The following is a 16,687-nucleotide window of genomic DNA, read 5'->3' as shown; positions in this document are numbered from 1 at the left end:
TCTTATTTTTTTTCTTTTTTTTTTTTTTTTTTTTTTTTTTTGAGCAGCAAGCATGTCTATGTCTAACTTCGATAGGTGAGAACGATGAAAGATAGACAAAACAAAAACTAGATTTCTCTTTTTGTGATTATTATAATTTCTCTTTAAATTGACCATTTAAGAATTTATGATGCAACATTTGTTTTTGTAAACCTTTAACCCTAGAAACTATCTCCTATAATACTACTTGTCTCAAACTTGAACCTGTGCTGTCACCTTAAGGAATCTTCTCCCAAAAATTATTACTTCTGATCAACTATTTTAATAATGAGTGTTAGGTGTATTTAGATACCGTTTATTTTGCTGAAACTGAAAAATTATTACTAAAAGTACTGTAAATAAAAGTAAAAATTAGTTAAAATAGTACAGTGAAAACACATGAATAGTGCCAAAAAGTGTAGTAGAGCCATAAATAGCAGAAAAAATAAGCTGAATAGTAAAATAATTTTTATTTTTCATTTCCACCCAAACGCACACTTAGGAGGGGGAGGAGGGCAACAATCCCTCATTTGACAACTGGGGAAATGAACAATCTCCCATTTTCCCTTCTTTCTATAAACTTAAACTTGTATAATTTAAATCTTGAGACACATGAGAACTAATTTAAAGAGGAAACATTTTTTTTTTAATAAAAGGTAATAAAATTCATGATTGTTCTTAGTTGTCCAATTACTTTGATACCCTCCACAAGTTTCAATTTTTTTTTTTTTAATAGAAACAATGATATCTAGATTCCTACTTAATTATTCCCTTAAGTGTATGCAGATCCCCTCATCTCACATACACTTGGAGAAATCCTTTAGAGGTGGCCTTAAGATGTTAACTAGAGATTTTGAATACAAAATGCCATGTATATCATAAGACATTAAAAATCACCATGACCAACCGCTTGGGTTTTGAATTTCTGTTTCTTAATTGCTCGTTAGAATAACAAAGCCATAATAGCTCCCTTAGGAAGGAGCAACATTTGGGTTAGGGGACATACTTTTCTAACTCTTTTGGTCACCCTTGTAATTTATTATAATAACGGGAAAATTATTCAAATGACCAGCCCAAAATTTTCTCTCTTTTGAATTCCCCATTTATTTGACATTTTTTTTTTAAACTATTCTTTCAAAGATAATATGATTTATGAGTGAGAAAGTTGTGAGATTAAAGGTGATTATATATGTGTGTGTGTAATGTAAACAAATTAATGCACATAATTCTAATTGATAAGCCCCAAATGATAAATATATGAGAAGTGCAATGCAAAGATTTGCCATTTGTCCATTACTGTAAACTTTTCAAAACAACCGGTGCATATTATTCGGCCCAAATTATACGCTGCAGCCTGCAGGGTTGGGCTTATTGTTCTCAGATTTCAGGCCCAAAGTTATCACAGTCCAGTAAGTAACACATATCTGACCCATTATTCAAAACCAGATTGTTTTGGCTTTGCATTAAAGCATTGCATAAAGCCCAATCCAAGACCTTTACCTTCATTTTGAGCTTTGTTATTGCCGGAGCTATGTTTGTTGCTCTCAGAACAATCCATGTGAAGATTCATTTGTCTCACATGTTTGAACTTTGAAAGCAACATTCTCTGGCAATAACATTAATGTCAAGGCTCTTAGCCAACTTTAGATAAAATCAATAATGGCTCAGTAACAATTAGAGTCAGCTCTTAACCAATTTGTTCTTAGATTTTCACAGATTGATATCCATTAGTAAGCAAGAGATTGAGGAAGAGAAAATGAGCAAGACCCAGAATGGAGTTATCATCTCTGTCTACGTGGAATCACCCAAAATTCGATCTCCTCAAAGAACAAGAACTGTTGCTATAAAAAAAAGTACTAACAAGCCCAAATCATCATCATCATCAGTTTCCAAAGAGCCTCAAATCTCAGCAAGAAAGAAAGGGTTTGATCGCCGGGCTCAACTTCTAGCCTACGCTAGAGAATTGAGAGATGCAGGTTCCCAAGAGGCCCAAAAGCCAAGAAAAAATTTGAGGCCTAAGCTCAAGGTAAGTTCTTCCAAATCCCATATGCAATGTAGCAAAAAAGTGCACGCAAATTGCATGCATGCATGAATGTGATTTATCAATAAATGCTAAATGGCTTGAACAGAAATGGAAATGGTTGACAATACCAATGAGTCTGTGCTTTCCGTCTCGTTGGATTCTTGAAAGAACCAGTAGCCGATGGAGATATGAGCGCATACCAACAGAAGTTTACACAGAAAATATTGTAGATTCGTCGTGTGGTTCCAAATGCATCGGTGGCAAGAAGAGAAGGGCCACTAAGAGGATCAAATCTCACTTCTTTGTAAAACTTGTAACACAATTTCTTTCATTTATTATTTACCATTTACTTTTCCCGAGTTTTGCATTTTGGTTATGATATTTGCTTTGTTTGTTGGTGTTTTTGCAGAGTAAATTAAGGTGTATGTTGAAAGAATTATCATGCAGTTGTAAAAACATATGATGGTGGTATTGATAAAGCTGATGATTACAGAGACTACCCCAATCTACAACGTTAAATATGAGTTTGGTTTCATTTATGATTGTCGCAGATTTAGATCTGTTCTAGTCTTCTAGATGAAGATGTATAGTTCAATGCTGGATCTTTTGTTTTTCTATCCCCCGATTTTGCTATGTTTGTTACTGAAAATTAATGAAAGATCCATAATTTTCTCCAATGTGTAGAACTGTAACATAGAAGCAGCATCAAACGTTTGACGGGTCAAATAAGTTCATTTGCCACCTAACAGTATTTTATGGGATTGAGATAAGGCCCCTCCCATTGAATTCTTCAACTTTTAATTTTTACTTAGATGTAAAATATGTAATACCTAAAAATACATCCCCGTTGTTGATTTTTTCTTTACTAACAATTCAATTGTTTGAAAAATACATATATATTTGGTCTCTTTTTAATAGGAATATTTGTCATAGTTTAGAAGAACAGATTTGACGGCAGAAATGAGAGTCTACTAGGCTGTCCCTATATCATTGTACCATCGACAATGCAATCAAGAAATTTTCTTTTACTGCTATGTTTTAAAGCAAAGTTTATGCAATATAATATATGCTTGCGCTGGTTTGTCATAGTTTAGAAGAAACCAACAGATTTGACGGCAGAAATGAGAAAGTCTATTAGGTTCTCCCTAGATCATTGTACCATCAACAATGCAATCAAGAAACTTTCTTTTACTACTATGTTTCAAAGCAAAGTTTATGCAATATATGCCTGCGCTGGTCAAATATACTAATAATCCTGGTGGAAAAAAAAACAGTTATCAGGAAATAACATCCAGAAAAGCTATAAAACCACATTGTCACAATTTGTCGGGTAGGGTCACAATTGATGTCACTGCATGGTTGGGAGGCTGTAAAAGCAAATTATACAAATATTCTTAAAGGGCTGTACAGAATGCCGTTTGTAAGAAGAATGGTGGACACCAAGAAACATCAGTTTTAAAATGAAAACATTTGATCAAAAGAAAATGAACCATTATATGTCCCTACTCATATGACCAATATGCATGACCAAATGATGGAAAAATCCATGCACCTACAGGGAAACTGACAACTAAATGTTTTGGTTCTTTTCTAGACACCTAAAAATCCAGAGGCAATGTCACCTCAAACTAGATCTAGTGATACTAAACCAAATAGTGGCGTAAAAAGCTTCACTCTGTCAATGATATGATGACAATGCTCTGGCATATCATTACGAAGCGGTGCCATAAATAAGACTTCAGCTGCAAATGAATATAAGATGAATATAAAACACCCAACTGTAGAAGAGCTGCAGCTCAGTCCTTCAACACCTCTCTGTTATTTTGTCAGAAAAGTGTTGCTCTTATATGCCGCCTCCATTGCCTTCTTGAACGTGCAACTTGTAAACTACGTTCACCATGCCCATACGAAGCAGCAGAACGAACACCACGTCCATACAAAGCAGCAGAACGAACACCACGGCCATATGAAGCAGCAGAACGAACAGCAGTAGCATGCACAAAATCACCATCAAACAAGCCATGGTCCCCATTATTTCTAGTCCGTGAGTAAATACCATGAGTACGTCCACGATCAAATGATGCCAGAGGAAAGAAAGCATCATCAAAATAGTCATCCAAATCAGAATCAGAAGTGTCACCATAGTTAGGCTCTAACACATAGTCCCCCAGAACCACAGCCCAGGTGTTGATGAGATAATTGTGCTGATCACATCACTTTGCTCCCTCTCACGCTCAAGCCTCTTCCATTTTTCTTTAAGTACAGGGTCCACTGCTCGCGGACAGGCCAATGGGTGCTTTGACCTAACATGTTTTCTGAGTTGCTTATAAGTTCCAACAAATGAACAATCATCCAGCATGCAGGATCTCTTCTTTGCATTCAGATATTTTCTTGCTGGCTCAACCACAGTCCAACCCTTCACCTGCCCACGACAGAGAGGGCATAAAAGCTCTGGCACTTCCATCTTTTCATTGTGATGCTCCAGACCAGAAATTAAACTTGAATTTTCCATTAACCCATCCAAATGTTGAGAACTTTGAATGGGAGTTACTTTTGTGTAGGCTTTCTTGTATTGCTCAAGACAGTTGGAATACCGATGGCTAGTGGCACACATAAAAGTGCGACAACCCTTGTTATAAGAGGAACAAAGGAGAAGAACAGCATTGTGAGGGTACTCCAAACAAACTGGGCAGGTTGCATTTTTCCAATCTTTCTTGTCTGATTCTTTCGAACGTCTCTTCTTAAGGTGAACACCTTTGAAATTATTCCGACAGCAAGATGGCGATGGAGAACGGGTAACCCCATGATTACGGACGTTAGTCTTGCGTCGCACTTTGCTGACTTTAGCCATTTACAAGTGAAACCTGAGATTCAATTGCCAGGAGAGAGAGAGAGATCAGATATTCTGACAAAATAAAAGGTGGTAAGATAACATCCTAGAAAGTCCATTGCACATTTGCAGATATCATTAAAAAAATACGTATTAGTTCTAACAGCATCTAAATGATCTCTTCCTTATTTTGAACTTCTTAACACAACTTTAGCCATTTATGAGTGAAACCTGAGATTCAATTTCCAGGAGAGAGAGAGAGAGATCAGATATTCTGACAAAATAAAAGGTGGTAAGATAACATCCTAAAAAGTTCATTGCACAATTGCAGATATCATTAAAAAAATACGTATTAGTTCTAACAGCATCTAATGATCCCTTCATTATTTTGAACAACTTCTTAACACAAGGGCATTTTATTATTACTGTAAATCTTTTTAATATTATACAGGCTTGCCAAACATAAGTCACCAATCACCGTAAATTTATAAACAAGTTATAACTACGTGAGACCGTGATGAACCCACTTACAGAAGACAAGTGGACACCAATGTTAACTAGTTTCAATGCTCTATTCGTTTCCTAGACATCCAACACAAAAAGCCAAGTCCACTTAACATAGCTAATAAGACATTGTTTTATAGCATGCACCCAATATGTCTTGAACCCATGATGTCATCCTCCATCCTATTATTAGGGAAGGAATAAGTGCCATTTGAGCTAGAGCTCATTGACCATAACTAATAAGACATTTTGACTTCTAAAAGACAAGATTCTTTTTCTTTTTTCTTTTTTATTTAAAAACAACACTAATGAGTAATGACATCCAACAAGAACCACATTACAAGATTTATTAAGGCCATGACATCCAACCAAGGAACACATTAGAGGATTTGTTGAGGCAAAACGGAGTATTGTGGGACTATAAAGGTAAATAACCAGATTTGCTAAACCCTAAATAACATCGAGTATATGTGCCATAGAGCATATTTCCTTGGAACAAAAACATCATTGTCAATAAAAGAAAAAATTGGGGTCAATTTCAAGCAGACAGGTGTAATTTTCAAGTTGTCAGTTAAGTTTGGATGCATTTGCACCGCATGCTCAGCATCCTGACCTTGCCATAGACCCCTGCTCGACCCTAACCCTTCCCAACCCTTGAACTGGATAGAAGCTACTAAATCATGAAGCTGCCCACAGAGTTTAGGTCCCCTTTAGTAGGGTTCCACCAACATAACCCATGAGTCAAGTGTCTTTTGGTTTAAAATGCATTATTTACCTGCATGGAAACTTTTTGGCAAAAGACTAGGAAACATGATTTAAAAAAAAACACACACACACACACATACAAGTTAAAATATCAATCAGTGAAGTAACGGTCCTTACATTATATAATAAAACTGTAGAGCAAAAATTTAAGTAATATAATACAAAGCTTGACGCAAACTAATTAATCTATGTATGCATAGTTCCTCATTAGCCATAAATAGGATAGTGGATTCTACAGATAATCAGCATTACCAGTGCAAAATACAAGGAAATCACATTTCAAGAGGTGCAACTCTAATTAATAACTGAAAATTACTGCAAGAAAAATCAAATCTAGAAGAAATGCAAGAGGCCTTTTTCTTCAAAAAAAGCTTGACCTATCATTCAATTTGATGTAGTCCACGTGCAATCCTTCTTTGATTCAAGTAAGCTTCTTGGGTAAGTGAATGCAACAATTATAAATATGGTTCCTAGGGTAAATAATCCATCAAGTATGGGTGATTTTAGGCCAACTTCTTGCTACAACACCATTTATAAATGCATAACAAAAATCTGGCTAATAGACTCAAAGCTAGTTTAATTGACATCATAAGCCCCAATCAAACTGCCTTTGTGCCTAGCAAAAGCATAGCAGAGAATGTGCTACGAGCTCAAGAAATTGTAAAGAACTATTATAGGTAAAAGGGGCATGGAAGGTGCACTATAAGGGTGGATCTTTGAAAGTTTAAGACTTAGGCCTGTTTGGGAGGAGAGGATGAAATGGAATAGAATGAAAAGAATCATTTTAGAATATTCTTCCCTTCCCTTGTTTGAGAGTTTTAATGAAGGCAATGAAAAGTTCATTCCCTTATTTGGGAGTTTAAATGGGAGGAAATGGTATGTGTAGGAAGGAACAATCATTTCTCTCTATTCCTTTAAAACCTCAAATTTTTATTCCCCCCGAAATTAGGAGGAATGGGAAGGGAATGAAATTAAATTTAATGATTTTTTTACTAAAACTCTCAAAATACCCCTATATATTCAACCATTTATTTTAAAATAGGGGTCTAATAGTAATATTGTAGTAAAATGATTCCATTCTATTCCCTCCATGTTACTCCCAAACAAGATTACTTACATTCTACTCATTTTCATTCATTTCCATTTCTTAATTTTAAAACATCCAATCAAGGTTACTTAATACTATTTCATTCCCTTTTTTTCCATTCTTTTCCCTTACTTAAATACATTACGTTCCATTCCATTTCATTCCCTTATAAACTCCCAAATGAAGCATTAGGCTATGTTTGTTTCGGGTGTAAATGAAATTGGGAAAATATTTTACGCCCTGATGTGTGTTTGGGTGCACATGTAAAATTCGGTCAAACTGAAAACCATATACTTTGACAGTAAAATTTTGCCCTTTCACTCGTAAAATCATTTACACTCTCAATTTACCTTCAAACCCATTTTTACAAACTGAAAACCTAAAGAGAGAGAGAGAGAGAGAGAGAGAGAGAGAGCAAGAAGAGAGAATGAGCTAGGAACCCAACCAAGCTTTGGACCAGCCCAAATTGCGCCGCCCCACCACCCAGATCACGCCACCCACCATCCCACCAGACCAGCCAAGCTTCCTCTCTTTTCTCTATTCTTCCTCATCTCTTCTTCTCTTCCATTTTCGACCTCTACTCCTCCATCTCTATCAAACCCAAGCCCAGATCCTCCACACATCGATCTCGCCGCCTCAACCCACGCCGTCACTGCCCTCTTTGGCTTTTTTTATTATTGTAAAATAACATTTGTTCTTGGGTTTTGGAGCCTCAATGGTGGGTTGATTTGTGGGTTTGTGGTTTTGATGGCGGCCAATTCAGGGTGGTGGATTGGTGGCTAGGGTGGTTTGTGGGGGTTCCAATGGTGGTGGGTTGTGGGTTTTGGTTGATGGGTTTTGATATTAATGGGTTTTGATTTTGATTATGACTTTTTCAGGTGAATTGGTTATGTGGTGGTTGTTGGCGGCTGGGTTTGTAGTGGTCAGTGGTGGCTGGGTTTATGTTGGTGACTGTGGTGGCTGAGTTTTTTGAAAATAGTTTATACATGCATTACCAAACACTGAAAATACTTTTACAGCAAATTTTCCAAAACACAAACAAACAACTGAAAATATTTTACACTCTGAAAACATTTTACATATTGCCAAACACAGCCTTAGAGGAATGGGAATTTAGTTTGCAATGTCTTCATGCTGTGGCATTTTTGTTTATGATACATTGATTGAATGAAGAAGAGCATTACCACTCCAAAGTTCTATGGCTATTAAGGGAGTGTTAGCTAGCTATTTAACAGTTAAAGGACTTAGCCAAGCGGATCTCTTGGCCCTTATCTGTTTGTATAGGCAATGGAGATCTCAACTTGTTTGTTGAAGAAGAGAGTTTTGGGGTTCAAGACTTTCTAATGGAGGAAAAAACTAAAATGAATGCAACAAGAAAATTGAACAAAAAAAAAAAAAGCTTTCTAGATACACGCAGATTTGAACCGATGGCAGCATTGGCAGGTGTAGGTGATTTCATAGCCAAATCTCTTTTTTAAAGACAAAAGACTAAAGTTGGTACTAGAGTTGCTTGTGAGAAACAAAGAGAAATGAAGAATAGGTGAGAATGAATGAGATGATAAAGTAAATAAGTTGATTGTGGTGTAGTGCTTTACTGCCTTCACGGGTGGGCTTGGAAATGGGTAAAGTGACTTTCAGGAAGTGGGAAATGGGTAAAGTGCTTTCTCTTTGATTTTTAAGGGTTTAGAATTTTAGATAATGAAAAGGTGGGATCTTGAATGTGTTGATGGCTGTTTGGTATCAAAACAGAGTAAAACATGATATAAAGAAAGATAAAACACTAGCTAATCACACTTAAGTAGGTGAAGACAGTCACACAACCAAGAAAAGTGACCCAAGACACAAAATAAGACTCATGACCCTTTTTGTACAGCCAAAGACAGCCCATTCCAAAATTAGGAAATTACCAAATTGCCCCCATTTCTAGTAGAACTTACTTAAAACTGATCTAGCAGCAAATAAACAAAAACAAACTAAAATAAGGCTCAATTCAACGTTAGAGTAACTAAGCAAGATCCCAAGAGAGCTCTCCATTATCCAAAGCATTCCAAATTAATCCTTGAGCACTGGAACTAGCTTACCCTTGCCTCCTATAAGTCTTCATAGGGGGGTTTCCAGTTACATTGCCCATGAAAGATTTTGCTCATGGAGCTATATTTCATTAGAGATTACAATCCGAACAAAATGAGGATAATGTATTGGCAAGAATGTTAGACCATATAGAAACTATAATTAGAATGCATACTTACAAATTGCAATTTATACTTTCAACTTTCTAGATTCTACAACTTCTTTTTGTACCAAACCTCTATTATCATTTTCAGAAAGAAAGAAAATGAAAATTCAATGGTGTAAAAGAACCAGTTATCTTTTTTTTTTTGATAAATAAAACTATAGAAAGAAGTAAAAGAACCAGTTATCTAATGAATTCAACTTCAAGAATTGCACAATTAACACCCTTGGATTGATATGCCAAATAAATCTCCTGACAACCAGGTGGAGCTCATAGTAGATGAAGATAGAGACTTTCAAATAATTGTTTATATGTAGGGGTATAAATAAATAAAGTCAGCTTATAGCATGAGGGATCTCAAGCAACAGCACTTAGCATACCTAAGACTGAAGTAACTACTTTTTTTCTTTTGATAAGTAATAAAACTTCATTGAAAAATATAGAAATCATATAACGAAACCAAAGCACACAGGAAGTGTACTAAGGAAAACAGCATAACATCAAAAACTATAGTGCATGGAAGTACAACTATCAAGCAAATCAGCCAAAGAGTTAAAAGTAAAAACACCCGACACAATTGTCCACTCAAGCAAAGTCTAGAGGAAAGGCAGCTTCAAATCATGGATTGATCTCTCCCATCCTTCAAAAGTATTCCTCTCCCACCAAATACCCCACATGAGGCAACAATGGATCATGCTCCAAATCACCGCAGATTTACGCCGGTTATACTTGCTCAACCATCTAGCTAGAAGCTCCAAAACACCTCTCAGCATAACCCATTGAACCCAAATAATGAAAATACCATAACAACTCTCTAGCTACAGCATACAGGGCAATGGATAAGTAAATGGTCAATAGTCTCCCCATCCTTCTTACTCGAGGCCTCTGCAAATTATCAATGGTTAAAATTCTCCCCAAACCACAGTCCAAAGAAATAAGCTGACTGTTGTTGGCACTTTTGGTTTCCATAAAGACTTCCAAGAATGAAGTAACAAATACTGCTAAATCATCAATTGTCTTACAAAGAAATATTTTGCCTCAAATTGAGACTAATTTTTTAAATTGGCAACGAAGCCTCATTTGCACCCTTATCATTAGTTTATAATTCAAGAATCAAAAAACCACACCTACCAAGGGGAATCAATTGAAGGTTTCAAGACAAAAATGAAGTCTTATATTCAAACTAGCTAGCACTAAAGCTGGAAATGGTTGCATTTACAAGTTCGTTACCAAGACACGAAGGAAAGAAATATAAAACATGATCTTAAGATGGAATTCTAAAAATAAAAATTTTAACATGTCAGTACAACCCCAAATCGTCCATCATCCAGGTTCATTCTCTTGTAGAAATACAACCAAACAAGATTACGTTAAACATTGGAGAGAGTTGACCTCCAAACCATATTTGGGTAACCCCATTTGCAATATCTAGTGATGGATCTTATTTTCCCCCTAATTTCTCATTATAATTGTAGTTTTGCAATGCCACTATATGGTAATCAAGGAGGCAAAGAAATTGCATGCAATTTAACTAGTTTAATGCTCCTCATGAATTTTTTCGGTAATTGTTTTAGGTTGCACCAGAAATCATGTCAGTCAACCAACCCTTTGGCTTTGTATCCCTACACTGCCCCCATTGTCTTCTATATTCTCTGTTGTACTATAAGCAATGCTCATTGTCAAAATTAATAGAGGTTCTCTCTAAACCAACTTACAAGTGAACTCATCCAAGTGCTGATGTTTCTAGTTCATACAGAAAGATTAAAAATTATAATAGACTAAGCAAGTATATTCCTCCATAGATCAAAGAGTCAACAACTAACTTTCCAAGAAAATTTCATCTAGCCAAATGACAAAAAAAGATTCTCCCCTGACAACACAATTGTGTGTGCCTTTTGTTGTACTTAGGACACAATAAGAGTGAAATAAATATATGATTTCTTATTAGTTTTATGCAACATCTCAGCCTAAAAGAACCCACAAAACAAAACAAAACAAACAAAAACGTAGGGAACTTTCGAAAGAAGAGTCCTTTGGACTCGCCTCTATTGAGTAAAACCTACACGCCCCCGCCAGAACCAGTTGCCGGATAATCCGCTAGGCAATTTAAGCTCGTGCCCAGGGTTAAGCCTACCAAGTAGTGATGACATCTTAGAACTTCAAAATCAAATCAAATCCCACCTTCCTTTTGGGAAAGTGCGGGAGGGATCGCAAGATGATTCTCAAAGCCAATTTAGAAAATACCATTTTCCAGAAAATTTGAAAATAAACGGCAGCAATACTTGCATTTGCTTTTGTGTAAACCCTAAACTAAACCACTTTTTTCTTTTTTTTGTTTACTGTAAAAACCTAATCTTGTTAAGTAGTGCAAGTTATGAATCACTATAAAGAAATTGATAATAATCAGAAATGAAACCCTAGATAAGAATAAAGCGATTAGAAAAGAGGAGGATTAATTGAGATCGGGAAGCGATTTTACCTGGAATGGATGTGAGTTGAGAATTTGTGGATTGGAGCAATGTGCGTGTTTTTGAGTGAGCAGCTGATCGATCTCTCACTCTCTAGAGTCGGTCGAAGAAGGAGAAGAGGCGGTGGGTTCGTTCCGTGACTTGCGTTGCGTTTGCGTGCGTGAGCTGCTTTACTATGCTATCTCATCTCATGATTCCGATCCGTGCCGCGCTGTGCTTTTGTCATTATTACGCCACTATTCGTTTATTATCCATATATATAGTAGGACGCCGCGGTGAGCCTTTCTTTTTTTTTTTTCTTTTTTTTTGTCAGTAGTCCTATTTTGTAGAAGGAAAAAATTGTGTTTTTATTTTATATATATAATTTTTTTTTGAACATTTAATTTATAAGTAAATAAATCAATTTAAAAATTAATAGAAGAGTGGTCTTATTTTTAGGCAATGTTTTAAGAGGAGTTAGAGTTGCATTTTACCAGATTGTCCTTTAGTTTTGTCTCTATTTAAACAAATGGGTGTACGGGCATTTTTGAACTAAAAAAATGAGGAATCCAAATAGGAGAAGCCCCTTAAATAATAGTATAAATAAATATAGATTATTCATATATATAGTAGGACTTTGCTGCTACAACTCACCCATAACCTTTTCTTTTTTTGAGCACCACTCACCAATAACCTTTGATTTCACTTCACACGTACAAATTTTTTGTTTTTTAATAATTAGTTGCAACAACTTACAACCAATGGGGCAAAGAAAAATTTGACCCACAAATATCTTTATTGAAAAAAAAAGTGTTATAATTAAGTTACAAGACTCTTTTACATGTGGCACATTATCTATACTACTATTTAAAGAGTTGCACATGTTTAAACCAGATTTTTGTATATTCTAAAATACCCTTACAGCCTACGTTTAAAGTGGGGGCAAAAAAAAAAAAAAAAAAAAAAAAAAAAAAAAGGAAAAAGAATTAGACATGCTTGATGGACCTCACGAAAAAAGAATGAAAAAAAAATATCAAAGTTTAGACTTAGACATGAATGATGGACTTGACAAAAAGAAAGAAAAAGAAAATATCTATGTTATACAAAGAAACAAATCAACCACCACATGGACAGAGCTAGATGAGCAAATTGGGGCCACTAGATTAAAGATATCAGAACACAAGCAAATAAAATGTGGGTTTTGTGGTATACATTGATAACTATATATTATCTGAGGTTGGGTTTTATGGTATACATAGATAACTATATACTATATGAGGAGAAGAAAATCCATTCAGAAGCCAATAAAATAAAACAAGCATCTCATGCGCAATTTTTATTATATTCAATGATCCTTTTTATTAAAGTTGTATCACATGACAGTACACATTGTGAGGAACAGATTTATGCACCATGTGTTTCAAACCAGAAATCCAAGCACTCTGGATTGTCCCCTCAAACTGTGGACTTTTTTTAATCTTTATTTATTTATTTTTTATATTTTAAAATGCAGTAGAATTTAAATCTACAGACTTACGGTATTTACTTTATAACGATTTTTTTTTTTATATAATTAAAGTAAAATATCAATTAATTTGGTGAAGGCAGAATTTGAAATATTAATTTCTTATTCGGTAACAAAAAAAAAACTTTACCAATTAAGTTAACTAAATCACGAAACTTTTTTTTTTTTGGGGAGAGACACTTACCCCCAAAAAGTCTAGAGAGAGAGAGAGAGAGAGAGAGATGAACCAGTGAAAAAGTCTAGAGACAGAGAGAGACATGAACCAGTGAAGGTGGCTCTAGGCTTTACCGAAGGGCCAATGCCTCCCCTAGCTAACCCCAACTTCCCAGTCTCCAATTAGCCGCCCCTAGTTGTTTTTTGTGACTCCTGTGTCCTGACCCTGACCCATCTTTTTCTCTCTTGACCCACCCTCATGTTTTTGTTCTTTGACCGTAAGGGGCTGAGGCTCCCATGCGCCACTTCACACAACATATTTGTCCCAATTTACTTCATTTAACCTTTGAAATTTGCAGTGGTTTTTCTTTTTTCTTTTTTCTTTTTTTCTCTCACCCAACTCGTCCTTTACCTTACAAAGACTTGTCCATACATTTTTTTTAGTTAAATCCAGTTGTCCAGCTAATAATGCAAATCTACTTAACAAGTTAGTTAATCAATTGAAAATTTTCTATAAAAGTTGCTACACACAGCTCAAACAACCCTTTTAAGCTCTTTTGTATAATGGAACACCCTGATTTCCTACTTTGAATGAAATTGGTACTAATAAGTTTGCCATCTCTTTTGAATGATTAAATATCCTTTTTAAGTTCAATATAAGAACACACAAAATACAAATTAGCAAAATGATTAATGTATATTTGAAAGTTGTCTGTATTCTGCAGTGACCATATATGTAGATACAGAAATAGTATTTTCTTTAATTTATAGTTCAACAATATGGTGGTTGATTGATGAAAGGAAAGGTTTAAATTGCTAGTGAGTTGTCATGTTGAATTTAGCGGTGTGGATGGTTTGAAATAGAAGAATGACACCATGAATTGATAATGATTTTGATTGGTAATAGTGCAAGTGACTGTATATAACTAGTTGATGATAATGAGTAAAATGGAAGGGGTGATGATGACAAGGAGGATAATAATACTAGCACATACCATAGTGGTTACAATATTATAATAACAATATTAGTTTTTACCATTATGGTAGCAGTGGTGGTCACGAAAATAATAATTGAGAGCAGTTAAATGTAATTGTATTAGCCTAGTAATGTTAATGATATCATCAAGCTTTCTCCATATGAAAAATCTGGTTTTGAATTCCCCTTTGTATGGATGGTGGAAATGATATGAAAGCGATAGCAGGAAGTTATAGGCTTATAGCAAAAGTGTTTAGAAATGGTAGTTTGTCAAGTTAGGAAAAGAGTTGGAGAATACATTTTTTAACATATCTAAATTTTACACTAGCATTTAATCTAGCGTAATCTTTTTTTTTTTTTTTTTGACTTGGAGACCGGCTGTGAATAAAATATACTACGTATGACATAAAATACAGACATAAGTAAAGTTAAGAGTTGAAAATTACATACATATATATATATATATCTTATAAATATGCTATTAAAATTATTCATAGCACTGGAAAAATATACAAAAAATATTGAAAACACAAAACGACATTTTAAAATTATTTTTTACCTCACAAATATTTAAATTGTAAGAAGATAAGACTGAAACAAATTGAGAAAAATGACAGAATAGAGTCATAGAAACCCTAGAATTTCAAAACTTTCAAAGATAATTAAATTACAACAATCCATCTTAAATTATAATGGCATTTGAGTACCCTAAATTTATTATGAAAAAAATGTGAGCAACGTTATAATTTGAGATCACAATGTAATGTCCACCATACTGTTCAAATTAGTGGAATAAATTAATTCCGATTTAGTGTATTCACTATTCATTACATAATGTAAGTGGTTTTGAGTTTTGAGTGCACACACCTTAATTCCGATTACATAGTGTACTCACTATTCATTATCCATTACTTTTTTTTTTCGAAGGAATTATCCATTATTTTTTTAGTTTAGACTTTGGACGGGAGATTGACTTTGCAAAACTACTCTTGAATTAAGGTGTTAATTGCAAAATTTTATAATTTAGGCTACAGCTATTGATTAAAAATAATTTCAGGTTTATTATGGATATTTCAAGTAGTTTTAGACTTGAAGAGATTCTTCTTTATAATTATCTGGGAAATTCTATATATTTGTGAGAATAGTCAAATGCTTAAAGAGCACTAAACATCCTAGTTAATTTATATATATATATATATATATATTTTTTTTTTTAAGTAGCTTTAGAACCTTTAGAATGTAAGTTAAGTTGTACGCCTTATATTTCACTAACGCAAAAAGAATTTTTATGAGAAGTTAGAATAAATTTAATTTGATGCCAATCATTATTGAGTCCTAACTTTGAGGACACACAAAAATTGATATATTTATTTTTTCTAGTATTTTGAAATCCTACGGGTACAATCTTATCTATGCCAATCAATTTCTTTTAGCATTTAGATAGGAATATGTTCCCATGCATCTAACAATGTGTGGTAACGACAACCAACATTGAGAAACCATAACAGAGGAATTAGGGATAGAAATTTTCTTGAAAAAAAAATTCTTACCAAATAAGTGGTCTTCCTCCCTCGATCTTTGAATTCTTCTGTTCACTACACCTTTTCTCTTTTAACTTAGAGTTTGTTGTATCTTATCCTAGAATTTCTGCTAGTTTTTTTTCCCCTAAATAAAAAGTGTATGAAGAAGACAACCAATTACAGAAACTCTATTTGAGTGTGACGATAATAACCTCTCTCTATCTGATGTGAAATTCCTACTAGCTTGAAAAAGCATCTCGAATGCTTTATTTATATATAAAATCGTTACCTCTATGTGATATTATTATTATTATTATTACCCTTTAAATCTCTCCTATAGTCCATCCATCTTAAATAACTTTCTGTGTATGGACAGTCCAAAAGCCAAATATTTTATATATAAGTTTGGGTCATGGCTAAAGATAAATCATTGTATTAGTTATTAATAAAGAGATATTGAAAAATCTAAATATTTACATTTACGTGAGAATCTAAAAACTTGGAACCAAGACCTTTTGTTATGAATTTTGATATTAATATGAATAGATGGAGTATTTATCATAAGAATAATATAGTTAATTGAATATAAAAAAAGTGAGTTTTACG

The 16,687-nt window shown here is 34.3% G+C and overlaps 1 long non-coding RNA gene and 1 other non-coding gene across 3 annotated transcripts; one reads left to right on the top strand and one right to left on the bottom strand.

Annotated features, from left to right (window-relative positions):
• The first annotated feature begins 1,533 nt into the window (after positions 1-1,533).
• On the top strand, positions 1,534-2,738 carry LOC112035903 (uncharacterized). Of its 2 annotated transcripts, none has more exons than XR_010625107.1 (3): positions 1,534-2,044; positions 2,148-2,354; positions 2,451-2,738. It is a non-coding gene; the product is annotated as an uncharacterized LOC112035903 (long non-coding RNA). The 2 variants fall into 2 exon arrangements; XR_010625108.1 differs by having other exon boundaries at positions 1,536-2,044; positions 2,148-2,345; positions 2,451-2,737.
• A 634-nt stretch (positions 2,739-3,372) lies between these two features.
• Positions 3,373-12,171, bottom strand: LOC112035907 (uncharacterized). Its single transcript, XR_010625106.1, has 2 exons — positions 11,940-12,171; positions 3,373-4,905 (listed from the first exon to the last, which is right to left on the bottom strand). It is a non-coding gene; the product is annotated as an uncharacterized LOC112035907 (transcript).
• Positions 12,172-16,687: the final 4,516 nt, after the last annotated feature.

Source organism: Quercus suber, unplaced genomic scaffold (assembly GCF_002906115.3).
Source record: "Quercus suber isolate HL8 unplaced genomic scaffold, Cork oak 2.0 scaffold_529, whole genome shotgun sequence".
NCBI lineage: Eukaryota > Viridiplantae > Streptophyta > Magnoliopsida > Fagales > Fagaceae > Quercus > Quercus suber.
The sequence above is the reverse complement of the archived record's forward strand: the minus strand, read 5'-3'. Positions and strand labels throughout refer to the sequence as shown.